Genomic DNA, 13,426 nt, shown 5'->3' with positions numbered 1-13,426 from the left:
AAGTTCTGTGTTCATTCCTCTGCAGAGAGCTGGGTTTATGAGTGTGGGTGGATATGTCGGGAAGAAATGGAGAGCCAGAGCTGAAAGGAAGGGCGAGGTCAGAGACCAAACCCCTGGTCCCTTAACCAGACCGATGCAGGTGGTCACGGGAGGTCCGAGATGAGTGGACAGGAGTGGAGCACTCGCTAACCGCCTGGCCCCTTGGTGATCTGCATTTATCCAGAGCTTACTATATGTCAGACACTATGCTAATTTTTTACATACTTCATTTTATTTGAAATTGCATATGCCCCAACACACACAGATTTTTGTTTTTTAAAGACACCAAGTGTATCGTTTGGTGGCTTGCTTTTTTACTGAACAGGTCTTGGAGATCTTTCATGAGAATGGCAATTTCTCCAATTCATTCTTTTTAATGGACCTGTAATATCCCAGAATATGTACCATGGGTGCTTTCATGAGTCCCTCATTCATGGATATTTACAAGCTTCCATTTTTTGTTATTATTATAAACAACGCTGAACTGAACATCCTTATGTATTTGACTGTCAAGGAATGCTGGCTTTTGCAATGTAATCCTTTGAATGAAACCGTGGATCAAAAAGCAGGTGCATTTCTTAGCTTGTGAGATACTGGCACATTTGCATTGACCTTAGATACTGGGGTTCGAATGGGGGTTTAGTTCTGCTTGAATTAGGAGGGGTAGAAATTGACTGAGATCTGGCCTGTCTGTTCTTCCCTTGGGTTAGATGACCTGTAGGTGAAAAGCAACCGGAAGAGAGACAAAAGGAGCTTGCTGCCACTACCAGCATGGTCAAGGGTGCTCCAGCCAAGGGACCTGGGGGCGGCACCAGGCCCTCAAGCTCTCAAAGCCCTACTAACCAAGGCCCATGGAGCCAAAAGGAGCCGCTTTGCTGGAGGAGATTTTGATAACTGCATTTGGAAGGCAACCCAAAGCCAAAGGATAATCCACAATTAGTTTTGTCTTTGTTTGGAATTTATAAAATGATTAGATTTTCAAAAGAGATTGACCTACCCTTAGATGCTTGAATTTGATGGAGATTAAAAGGGTTTATTTGCATCTCCTGAGCACATCCCCGAAGTAGTCGTCCCGTGCCATGCTGGGGAGGGCAGAGGGTTGTGCTGTTCACCAGCCCCACAGGGCTGACCCCAGCAGGTGCCATGGGGGCGGAGAATTGTTTGTGTTCACGGCTGTACCTCCTGGGCCTGGAACAGAGCCTGGCACCTCACAGTGGGTGCTCACTGCATATTCATTGAATAGATACAAAGCCTTTGGGGGCAACAGAAAGCAACGAAGCACCCAGACTCTGATTCAGACCCAGACCTCACAGACTAGCTGTGCAATTTTGAACAGTTTTAGAGTTTTCTGTCTAAACTTATGTTGTCACATCTGTAAAACGGGAATAGTAATATTTCCTAATACTGCCAACTCTCACAGGATTGTTATGATAAGAGAAATTATTAATACCATTCATTATTTTAATGACAATAAACACTTAACATTGCAGGTTTTCCTTCTTAAATCCTTTCTAAACTAGCTCATCTCATTTTGCTTGAACACTGTTAACTGTCCTAGAATGTTCCCCATTATGCTTTCTTCTTCTGTCCATTGGGCATGCCAGGTTCGGAGGGTTGTACCCGTTGGAGCCATGGGGGGTATGAAGCCTCGGGCTGGGCGGTGGGTGAGGAGCACTGTCACCCTCACCATCTGCCCTCTGCAGGAGGCCCCCGGTGCCCCCACCCACATGTCCTCTGCCTCCTGTCCTGCTCCTCCATGAGATCCCCTGGCTCTGATTTCAGCCTGCCTGGGGCCTTCAGGCTGAGCGTCTACCAGCTGTTGAGTCTGCCCCTTCCTTGGGAAGCCCCAGTTCTGCTTCTGTTTCCATCCCTGGGTGCTAGAGACCCTCGTTGGTGTTAATCAATCCGCAGCGTCTATGAGCAGGATAGGATGGCTCTTCCAGATTCATTCTAGAAGGCAGGGAGGAGAAAGTCACCATGACGGGGCACCTACAGCGTGGTGGCCCCCGGACGAGGGAGGGTTCGCTGGTGGCCGTGACCTGATTCGTCATCGGAGGTGGAAACATGACAAAGAAGGGCAGGTCTCTGAAAGTCTAGGTCACAAAGCCAAGGTCACACAGCTAGGTGGTGTCGGAGCCAAGGGTGTGACCGGCTGACCTGGGGTGCAGAGGTTTGCCCTCTTTCAGCCTCGGCTGTCTTACCTCCGACAGCCTGTCATCTAGCGCTATGCATGGCCCTGGAAGAAGAGAGGCTGAAATCTTATATAATTACCCAAATCATGGCTCCTAAATGGTCTCTGATTACAGCACTAAAGCCCCTTTCTGCAGTGCCGCCCCGGTTCTCCTGAATAGAGCTCTGGCCACTTGGTGTGGGATTTTTTCTTTTAAAGTGAAAGAGATGGCTTATCCGCATGCAAAGTAGGTCAGAACCTTAGCAAAGATCTTTTCAAGCACTTGGCTTTTTTGAAGTCCTGCTACGAAACTCCTTTTGTTTCTCCTGTCTTTGCCTCTTTCCTCCTACCCTGCTCCTTTCTCCAAAAGGCTCAACGACATCAAATGGCTCGAGCCGCCAGCGACAGCCAGCGCTGCACACGATAGGCTCAATTAGAAACGATGCCCAGCCTCGCCCAGCTGGGCCGAGAATGCCCACCGTGGCCCGGCTGCCTGGGTCCCGCGCCGCCCTCGCCCCGGCCGCCCGCACATCATCGTGGGCTCCTGGCTGATCCGCCAGAAAACTGCATGCCCTTGTCCTTGGTCCCACCAGCTCAAGCGAGGCGTGGGTGGACTGGGTTTGCACCCAGGCCTGGGGGCCACTGGTTGGAGTTTGTGGCGCTCATTATTAAACCAAACTTGCAGAAGGGTTTTTCTCCAGTGGAAAATTGGTTCAGCTGGAATGGTGCAGTGCTTTGCCTCGTGGGCTACTCTCGTGGGGTTATTTCTCTCCCATTTGCTCTTGCTTTTCCAGTCCCCCAGACCCATCCTCACCCACGGTAGGTAGGAGTCAGTGAGACTGGCCAGGAGCAGAGGCATTGAGAGTGTTTTCAGCAGGCTGATGTCACAAAGGCGGCCACACCCAGTACCACCCGAGGGCACGTTTGGCCCCATTTCTCAGGGAAGAAAGCCAGGCTTCCAGAACTGAGAGAGATGCCTGCTGGCCCCAAACACAGCAGAGAGTGACGGCTCAGGGGCTGGAACACACACCGGGCTGACTCTGGGGTTCTTTTCCTCAAACCTCAGTGACTTTGAAAGGAAACAGAGGGTGTGTGTGTGTGTGTGTGTGTGTGTGCATGTGTGCACATGTGTACCAGATTGAAGACTAGTGAGCAAGATGAATTTGTTCCTTGCATGGCGATGGTGCCTTCAGGAATTTGTGGGATTTCCATCCAAGAGGCATGACCCCGCACATATATTCTGTCTCCTCTGGACCTGGCAGCGGAGGTTCCCCACTCTGCTATCCCTGTCCCCTCTCTCCTGTCAATCTGAGTCTGGATCCAAAGGAGAGGTAATTTTCTAGGAGGGCTGGTGTCTTCAGAGGTACTTAGAAGGGGCATTGCTATAGGTACCACAGGGGAAGTGGGGGGGGGCAGGCTTAGGGATGTTTCTGTCATTCAATGTGTAGTTACGTAGGGCCTGCCATCTGCCAGGATGCCTCTGGTTTCTGAGAACAAAACAGACAAACCCCCAGCCTTCATGGAATGTGCACTCCAGGGAGGGACACAGAGAGTACACTGTGTGAATGAGTAAGCAGAGGTGGTCATAAAAGCTAAGACAAAGTAGAGTAGGGAAGAAGGGCAGGGAGCGTTGGAGTGGCTGCGGTTTTAGGGAGGGTAACCAAGAAAGCTCACTGAGAACATAATGTTGAAATACGGTCCCAGGGGAGTGAGGGCTGAAGACATCTGAGGCAAGTGTTCTGCCCAGAGGAAATAGCAGGTGCAAAGGCCCTGAGGCCCAAGGGCACTGGCATGTTTGAGGAGTGAAAAGAAGAGGCTGCAGCTAGATCAGAGCAAGTAAGAGGCAAAGTCCCAAGGGATTTCAGAAAGGAAACAGGCCGGAGGGGTGTGTGTGCAGATCCTATAGCGCTTTCTCTTTTATCATGAGTGAGATGGGAGCCATTGCACACTCTGGGTAGAAAGCTGTCGGGATCTGTGCTCCCCTCCCCCAGCTTCCCAGTTTACTGCTCTTTGCTCAGGAGCTAGGAGGGGCTGGGGTAGACTGCAAGGGGATTTGGGTCCCTTTTCCTCCAGGAGAACTCAGAGAAAGAGAAAAGAGTTCAGACTAAACAGGGAGACTTTGTCCATTCGGTGTTTCTGGGGCTGTGGGAGTGACAGCTGTGCTGGTCTCTTTGCCACTCCAAGGATTCTGGCCTTTCGGGGACTGGACAGCCCCAGGCTGGGCCCCATCTCTCCCAAGATGTTCAAGCGCACGTACATCTGTGTGCAGCCCTTCTCTTCATTTTCTCACCCTTCGGGGTGTCCGGCTTCCATTTTTCCTGTGGGCTAATGGCTGTGAGATGAGGTATTGCACACAGCAGAGAAGCCAGCCGTGTGGGCAGGTCTGAAGATGCTGGAGTTCTCACCTCTCCCGCCTGCTCCCTCTTGGTGCCGCCTCTCCCCCTCCCCTCTTCTCACCCCTTTGCAGAAGAGAACGACAATGCATGTGTGAAGATTGCTTGCTGGCTGGAGGCACTCCCATTCTCTTCCCTTCCCTATGCAGAAGCAACCTTCTTCCTTTCCACATCCTGCCCCCAGCCCTGTTTCAGGGTATCCTGGCACCCCCATCCCCCTCTCCTGTTTTCCTTCTCCACATTCAGAGACTATCCTGGTCCTTTCATACCCAGTCAGGATTCCCTGGGCTGCTTAAGTGGGGACGAGTGGTACCGGGAGGCTTAGTCCATGATGCACCTGTTGGGTGGGGAGGATGCCGGGAGCCTCCTGGTGGGCCCAATTCACATTATTTACCCCAATATAAAGGATTCCGGTCTTGGAGGCAATTATAAAGGCTGTTTGCGTTTCAGAACTCCAAAACCAGTGAGCCCAAAGGTATCAACTTACATTCACACCCACGGCTCTAGGCTTGCCTCTCGATTTGGGTAGGAGAAGGTGAGCCACCCTCGGCTTCCTGTTGGCCCCTCCATCCCCTTGTAGGGATGAACATCCCGCTGTAGATCTCCGGGTCCAGGCTTCCCCCTTCTCCTCTTAGGAGGAGACCATCCACCAGGGAAGGGCGGGCCCAGCAGCTTCTTTCCAGGCTAGGGTGGGGTTTGTTTGTCTGTATAAATTCCCTCTTTTTTCAGAGAGAACACGAAGAAGAGAGAAAATGAAACACTTTTGCCACCTCCTCGTTAGCTCGGAGTCCCAGGTGAGCAAAGGAACTCACAGCTCCTTTTTTGTGGCTGGCGGCCTGGAGCGTCTCCATGGTGATGCCTTGAAGCTTCTCAGAGCTGGGGACCAGCCCTCTCAGCAGCATCCCTGAGCTACCAGCATCAGGGAGAGGCCGGGAAGAGGGGCCAATGGAGTCAGGGGAGGACTGGGTCTGGGTGGCTGGGGGCAGGCCGTGGATTCTCACCCCTCTGCTTCTTCAAGGCCAGCGCCAGCTTGGAACCTGGGATCCGATCTAAGAACACGCCCCTTGTGTGGGACACTCGTGGTCTTCTAGAACCTGGTTTCGTGCTCCCTATCCAGGTGTATCTCCCGTCTGTCCTCCACGCAGGGAAGCTCCTTGAGCCTGGCCTGGTCTCTTCACTCCCCACTGAAAGAGCATTTATTTCTGCTTCTGAGCCTTTGTCCCGGGTGTGCCTCTTGTGGGGGACCATTCCCTCCCTTAGTATGTTTCTGACTTGGTTCCAGAGTCACCATCTCTGGGAAGCCTTCCTTTTTCTATTCCTTCCTTCCTTCCTTCCTTCCTTTTTGAGAGGACTTCTTTGATTAAGACCTGAGTCTTCTAAATCCACATACACACCGCCTCTCTGGTTGTGTGGTTTTCTCTCAGAACACATAATGGCTTGTGTTATTCATTGGCTTGTGGCTGAGGGGCAGGTGGCGCAGTGCGGAAGGCACAGACCCAGCATCTTTTATTCCTGGACTTGAATCATGGCTCTGCCAGGTTGGCTAATTTGCTCTCCTAGGATGAGTGTCCCTTATTAGTCGTCTCAGAGAACTCCAGCCTCAGTTTCTCCACCTGCAAAGTGGGAATCCCAGCAATTCCCTGCAAACTTGTGGGGATGACATAAATTATTATAGGGGCGCCTGGGTAGCTCAGTCGGTTAAGCATCCAGCTTGATTTTGGCTCAGGGTTGTGGGATCGAGCCCCACATTAGGCTCTGCACTCACTGGGGCATCTCCTTGTCTCCCTTGCCCCCCGCCCCGCTCATTCTCTCTCTCTCTCATAAATGATTTAAATTTAATTTAAAAATAATTATATAATAATTTGACTTCAGTGAATGTGAAAGTGGTGATACAGGGTCTAGTGCGCAGCAGGCATGCTCACTGCCCCCTCCCCACTGCCTCCCTCTCCATCACTCGTTTCGCTGCTGCTATTTGCTCCCCCAGCACCCTGGATTGTCCCCTTGTAGTCCTTTGCATACGCGTATAATGAATGACTGATTTTTTGTATCGATACCCTTGATGTTTCTCTTGGGGGAATTGTAGGCAATGGGCTTCCTGTAATAAGTCCATCTCTGTCTCCCTGTGCTTAGCACCGAACCTGGACAGGAGGAGCTCAGGGAACATTTGCAGACTGACCATCTGAACACAGACTAGGCACTTCCACTGCTAGACCATTCGCTGAGGGAATGCAGGCTCTGTTTTCTTTCTTACTGCTTTGAATCTCCACGGAGCTTTCAATATAGTAGGTGTTCTGTAAGTGGCTCTGCAGAAAAGAGCCTTCGGCTGAACATTTTGCCATTGAGGAGCGACTGACCACAGGAAGATTCTTCTGGGTGATGCTAGGAACGGAAGAGGGGCCCCCTTCTGTAGAATGGCTTGCGGGGAGATGTGTGGTTTGGAGGCAGAGGTGAGTAGACCAAACAAATCCCGCAGTGTTGCTTCTAGTCCTGGAGCTTATGGTTCACAGAAGCCAGAAGCACTTTGTTCCAGAACCCATGAGTCAGCCCCAGAGAGACCACACCCTTGGGGCCCGATGGAGGAGGTGGAATCTTTTTCTCTCGGAGAGCTGGCCAGGCTGATTGGCTAGGGTTAATTCCCATGAGCATTGCTGAAGTTGGGACAAACTCAATTTTAAGTGAAGTGGAAATATTTTTATTTGAGTTAATGTACATTGGATCTGGTAAACACACAGAGTATATTACTACGCACTCTGGAAATGTGCAGTCCGATCAGCAAACAGATTAGTTTTAAGTGAAAAGACACTGGCAGGCGCTTAAATTCATTGACTTGTTGAGAACGTCTAGATTTGGATACAAATGCACTGGAACGCTACATCAGTTTGGTGTCTCAGCCCATCCGCACGGAGAAACTATTGATTTTAGTTGATATGCATTGATTCCCAGAAAACAGGACGGCTTTTGAAAATGAACTTCCAGTAATTTCAGGGAGAAGCTGGCGCGTTTGTCTCCACGCGAGGCTGACTTGTTTTGTTAAACGTGTCTCTACGCCTCGAAGGAACGGAGCAGCAGACAAATATCTTCGTATGAATTAAAATGCATTGATTCTTGGAGGGAAATGATGGTCTCTGTTAAAAGCTTTTTTGGAGATGTTAGCACCCCTTCCTCCCTGCCTTCTGCTCTCCCCAAAACGGTGGCAGTTTTCAGAGCCCATCTGAAGTTGGAGGTGGCGGGCGGGCGGGCGGGCAGGGTAGGGAGAGGAGGAGGGACGCCCAGCACTGCCAATCCCCTGCAGCCTGCGAGCAGGAAGCCGCTCTCCAGGGAAAGGAACAGCGCTTGGGTTCAATGTTGTCCATCTCCTAACCAGACCGAGACAGGTGCCCTGGTAGGAGCTGAGGGGAGGGGACACAGAGATCCATCGATAAGGACAATAGTAACGAAGAGGAGAGGTCCGAGGGTCAGGGGTGGGATGCAGAGTTGAGGGCGCATGTGCAGTTTTGGTCTCATGGTCAGTGGCCTCTCTGTGTGGAAACGGGAAATGAGTGGGTGATAATCACCAAAAAGATGCAGGAGTGAGTTATCTCACTTTCTTACCTTCTGAACGAGCTGGACATGAACCAGAGGCGTAATTTAGGCATTTCTCACCCTCATTAATGAATAGCTCCCTTGGGGTGAGCAGACAGCAGGGCTAGAAAAATGATTCCAAGAGCCAGGAAGGAAGCAGTTGGCCCGGAACTTATTTTTCATGTACTGAGACTCCCTGGATCTTCCTGGATCAGAGCCACTTGGGGCAAGTTTGAGGGTTGATCACCGACTTAACTCCTCTGTAGCCATCCCTAGCTCCTGCTCAGCCCCCCTGACCACCCCCTGATTCCCCTGATTGGGGGATTAAATCCACCTGGGAGGTATTTGTTGGCTGTTGGTGGGCTAGAAAGTGCTGACCCGTTATCCAGGTAACACTGCCTATGGAAGCTAGACCTTCTCCAAGACAGAAGGGAAGACTGCCGAGAAAGAGCCACGTCTTTTCACCTCTGGCTGTAGTTGTTACAAATCAAGGGTCTTAGGTCTGCATCTACTAACCCCCGGACAGTAAATTCTCCCCCTGCACCGCCCTTCACTTTCTCCTCCTCCTCTTCATTCTCTTCCAGTTGTCCCTACTCTGCTTTGGAAAAGGGATCGCCTGACCCAGGAAGCATAGAATCAAAGCACTGGAAGGGATTTTATGAATCCGTCCTTCCAACCCCCATCTGGCACCTTATCCTCTGCCTCTGCATCAATCTTTGCCAAATACAGTATTGGTTTAAAACCTCTGACCGTGGACTGCACACCACCTCCCCCGTGTCTTTTCAAATAGTTCCCACCAATGCCAAGTTCTCCCCTGCCCCTAGCCCACCAACACCAACACCAACACCAAACCTAAATGAGCCTGCCTCAGCCTGGTGGTTCTGGTTCTGTCCTCTGGGGTAGCACCTGGGTGGTCTTGTTCTTCTCCCACGTGGATGTTTATAGACATTTGTTACTCTGTCCCCACCGAGGCTTCCTTTCTCCAGGCAAAACTCCCCAGGTTCCTCAGCTGTTTCTAATATGACATGGTTTCAGGTCCCTCCACTGTTTGTAGGACCAGCTACCTTCTTTGTGTGAGCCCCCAGTGCAAAATGAGAATGCAGAGCTCTGTGTTTGAAAATTATTAGAAATATCAAGATGACATTGGGACCCTTCTGAGTGGTTGTACAGGTTAAACACCCACAAGGCAGCCCTGACCATAGGGGACCTCTTTTTCCAGATCTCAGTCTGCAATGTCCTCCTAAGTGATGTTATAGGATTGGCCTGTCCAGAAGTGGAGTGACAGGCACTTTTTTCTGGATATATCCATTAGTGTTAGCAAAGCAATTGACAATCACATTAACTTTACTGGCAGTCAGAGCGTACAGGTGAGTCATGCTCAGCATAAGGTCTGCTCTGAAGTCGGAGGTTTGATTCATAGTTGAGGAGCTGAGCCACGTCTCTCACTTCGGGGCAGTTGCAAGAATCCATGGTGGACTTTGCTTTGCCCATAGAATCCATCCCAGGGCTGAACCACGCTATTATCTTTAGACCATTTTTCACTCATTCAATCCATAGAGAGACATTTACCAAGTGCCCACTGTGTGCTAAGACAGTAATAGGAGTTGGGGTACACTCTTGGATAAAACCTGACCTTGACCTTAAGGAGCTTCAGTGTAGAAAAGATATTTAAAAAATCATTACATGAAAATGTCCTAATCCCTACAGAAAGGGATGTGCTACGGGAGCAGAAAAGATGGGAAGTCCTGGCATGCATTTGGGAAGCCAAGAAGTACCATTTGAGATGGCTCTTAAAGCATGAGCAGAGATCTGGTGCGTTGGAACAGGAGGTGTGAAAGCCCGTCTAACCATGGCCTGCTTTCCTCCCCAGAAACTCCCACCTCTTTTCTATTGGCCATTCTTCTAGGGCAGCACTACGGATCTCGGCCCTGGTGGTTCCTCACAGAAATCCGCAGTCTGTTCCATTTCTGGGGCCTTTCCGGCAGACCCCAGGCCTTGATGAGAAGACATTGCTGAAGTTTTTGCTGCAGTTTTAATTTTTTGACATCATCTGGGTGCGTTGGGAAAAATGAGATCTAATAATGAATGATTACAACTCTCAAGTTAAGTCTAGTTGGTTGACTAATCAATTTGGTTAAGTGAAAATCCATAGCAAATGAGTCGACCGCAGTATGACATTTCTCCATCCAATTTAAATTAAAATCACCAACCATAATAATTTCACAATTACTCAGGGAGGGCACACTGGAGACTTGACCCCCGGAGCAGAGAAATTGCAAATGCCGCAGAGGATGGGCTAAGAGTGGGGTGATGAGGAAGTCACTTGAGCTGAACTCTGCTTGAACTGCTCAGCCTAGTCAGCTTGTGGGGGCGGTGGGGCGGCAAAGGATGCCGAGGAGCTGTTTTATATTCTTGGGTGCAGCCCTGCGTCTCTTCCCCTGGGGAGGCAGGAGTTTCCAGTCTCCTGGCTAGAAAGCCCACAGGGAGCTCCTCCAACAGGAGAGCAGATTTTCTCTTCTCTAGGTAACAGGGTGAGGAAAGAGGCGGATGTTATCTTTGCATGTTAAATCCCCAAATTTAGACTATAAATTCCTGGACAGCAGATGCCATGTCTGTTTATCTTGAGTGGCGAGTGCTAAGTGGGTGTAACAGGCAATTAATAGGTTTTTGATAATGAGGGTGACGATGACAGAGCAGAAGAAAGGATTAGATTTTATCTGTTATGATAAACGTCTACTTGCTGAAAGTCCCCTTTATACCAGGCACGGTGTTAGGTACCAGGGAGTGAGAGATGGCTCAAATGTACAGCACTGCCTTCCAGGAGCTCCTAGCCTCTCGTGTAGCCTGAGAAATAAACATTTAATATGAATATGAGGCCGAAAGTCATTAATGTTTAGTAAGGAACTTGAAAGATAAGAATGTTTTGGATTAGGGAATTTCATGCAAACATTTTGTCTGCCGGTTCCCCCATCTATAAAGGGCATTTATTTAGTAAGAGTACTAGCTCTCAGAGTGGTCAAATGAAGGAGGTGCCTGGTACTGCTGGTGGTTCCTCAGCCATTTTCTCTCCTTCTTCAGCAATAAAGCTCTCCAATGTCAGCTGACCACGTGGTGCCTGGATTCAAGACTACATTTCCCAGGATCCCTTGTGTTTGTGGTCACATGGCCAAGGTTAGGTCAATGGAATTCAAGTTCATGCAGCTTCTAGAAGTGCCTTAAAGGGAAGGATCAGGGTCTCATCTTCCCCCTGCTTCCTGCTTCCTTCCTTCTGGCTGGAATTCAGGTGGAGTGACTGGAGCTGGAACAGTAGTCATCTTGGAGTAGAAAGTGACTTTGGAAGTGGAGGCCATACAGGCAGAGCAGCAAGATAGAAGGAGCCTGGGTTCTGAACGCTGTGATGGGCACACTAGCCCTCAGTGCTGAACTTGGAAGTGAAAACAAACATCCACTTAAACCACTTTTATTTTGGGGTAACTGTCACTCCGGGATGAGCCCAGTTCTAATTAATTCAAGTGAACTGTTGCACAAAAGGCACTTAGAATAGTGCTTAGCGTATAATAAAGGCTCCATGACTGGTGGCTCCTATTGGTATTTTTGGTTCTTACTTTAAGGGAGACAGAAGACTAAGACTGCCCACTGAGCCACAGGGCACCTGCCTTATTTCTCCATGGGGACTCTTGGCTGAGGCGCTCACCCTTCTGTGTCATGGTCAAGGCTCAGCTCTGCAGCACCTCCTCCTCCCATGGTCCACTCTTCTTAGACTCTCAGCTTACCACCCCCACTCCCTGACTTAAATCCCACTGTCACCAGCTCAGCCATTACTTACAGAGAGAAGCAGCAGCGGCCCGGGAGAAGTATGGGCAGAGAGTCAGGTCCTGTGGATCAATTTGTAATTTTTCTTGTGGCGGCAAGAAGAGCACGAGCGATGTGTGCACTAAATCCCCAGCATGGCAGCAGCATGGCAGCCTGTCTGGGCTTGAATTATTTATCTTTGTGTGGGACTGGGGCTTAGAAGGAGGGGGAACACTGGTGGATGTAAGTGCTCTCCAGCGTGGACTGTCATGGGGAGTGAGGGTGGTGGCAAGCTAGCAGTGATGTTGGTCCTGGGCACCTTGCTGTAAGAGATGACAGAGCAGTGGTCTGTATGGGTGGGCCGAGGTGCTTACAGTTTCTGGACAGATAAGGGTTGGAAAGTCACCCTTTGCATTGCTGGGAATCACAGTAGAGAAATGGTGAAGTTATTAGCTCAGGAGGAACAGTTGGCTTTTCGCCTGTTGTTGGGTGCATACACTGAGAAAGTGCAAGTACATATTCCAATCCCTAGAGGGGAAGGAGAAGGGAATGTGGAGGCTCTCCTGCCTGCAGGGGGAGGTGTTATGGTTATTAGGAGTGTCACTTACCTGAAGGGAGGAGTTTGATAGACATTACTAGTGCTCACCAATATTTCCAAATATCTTCCCTTTCTTGTTCACGTGGAAGAATTAATCAGTATTGTGAGGCTAGTTCTGGCTAATGGAGTGTAGCCAGAAGAGATGTGTGAGTGTTTAAGAGTTGGCAAAGAGTTGGCATGCATTTTTCTCCATGTTTTGTCTCTCTCTCTCTCTTTAGAAAATTCTGAGAAATTTTTGGAAAATCCTGGTGATGTCACAATGTCTTGGAACTTACAGCAGCCTGGGTCCCTGAATGACGGTGTGGAACAGAGCCCCAGGCCCAACAGCGGTAGGTATGGAGATGAGTAAGAAGTAAATGGCTTGTCTTAAGTGACTGAAATTTTGGAATTCATGGTAATTGCAACACAGTCTAATTGATCCTGATGAGTGTTGCCAAAATCAAAGGGGTGGGTGGGTCCTTTCGTTTCTGGTATGAGGTCAAGGTTAGCAAACCAGGAATTGGAACCTGGGTGGGTCACTAGATATTTGTGCATACAGTTCGGGCTGAGAAAAGGCCAATTAAGAATGCTCATATAAAGAACTAGGGATGGGTGAGGGGGCGCCAGGGTGGCTCAGTAGGCTGGGCATCTGCCTTCTGCTTAGGTCATGATCCCAGGGTCCTGGGATGGAGCTTAGCAGGGAGTCACCTGTGCCCTCTCCATGCTCCCCCCTCTACTCTCTCTCAAATAAATACATAAATAAAATCTTTAAAAAAAAATAGTGGCAGGGTCAACTGATGAGTTGATGAGACCTGACAATGTAGCTGGAATTGATGTCATTGCCACTTCTGACATTCTGCTGCAATACAGGTCACAGGGGGCAGATCCCAAACC

General features: G+C 49.7%; 1 long non-coding RNA gene across 2 annotated transcripts; it reads right to left on the bottom strand.

Annotated features, from left to right (window-relative positions):
• Positions 1 to 10,974: 10,974 nt before the first annotated feature.
• Positions 10,975 to 12,771, bottom strand: LOC131820328 (uncharacterized). Of its 2 annotated transcripts, none has more exons than XR_009349589.1 (3): positions 12,564 to 12,771; positions 11,990 to 12,138; positions 10,975 to 11,587 (listed from the first exon to the last, which is right to left on the bottom strand). It is a non-coding gene; the product is annotated as an uncharacterized LOC131820328 (long non-coding RNA). The 2 variants fall into 2 exon arrangements; XR_009349588.1 differs by having other exon boundaries at positions 10,978 to 11,587; positions 11,990 to 12,038.
• Positions 12,772 to 13,426: the final 655 nt, after the last annotated feature.

Source organism: Mustela lutreola, chromosome 1 (genome assembly GCF_030435805.1).
Source record: "Mustela lutreola isolate mMusLut2 chromosome 1, mMusLut2.pri, whole genome shotgun sequence".
Lineage (NCBI taxonomy): Eukaryota > Metazoa > Chordata > Mammalia > Carnivora > Mustelidae > Mustela > Mustela lutreola.
The sequence above is the reverse complement of the archived record's forward strand: the minus strand, read 5'-3'. Positions and strand labels throughout refer to the sequence as shown.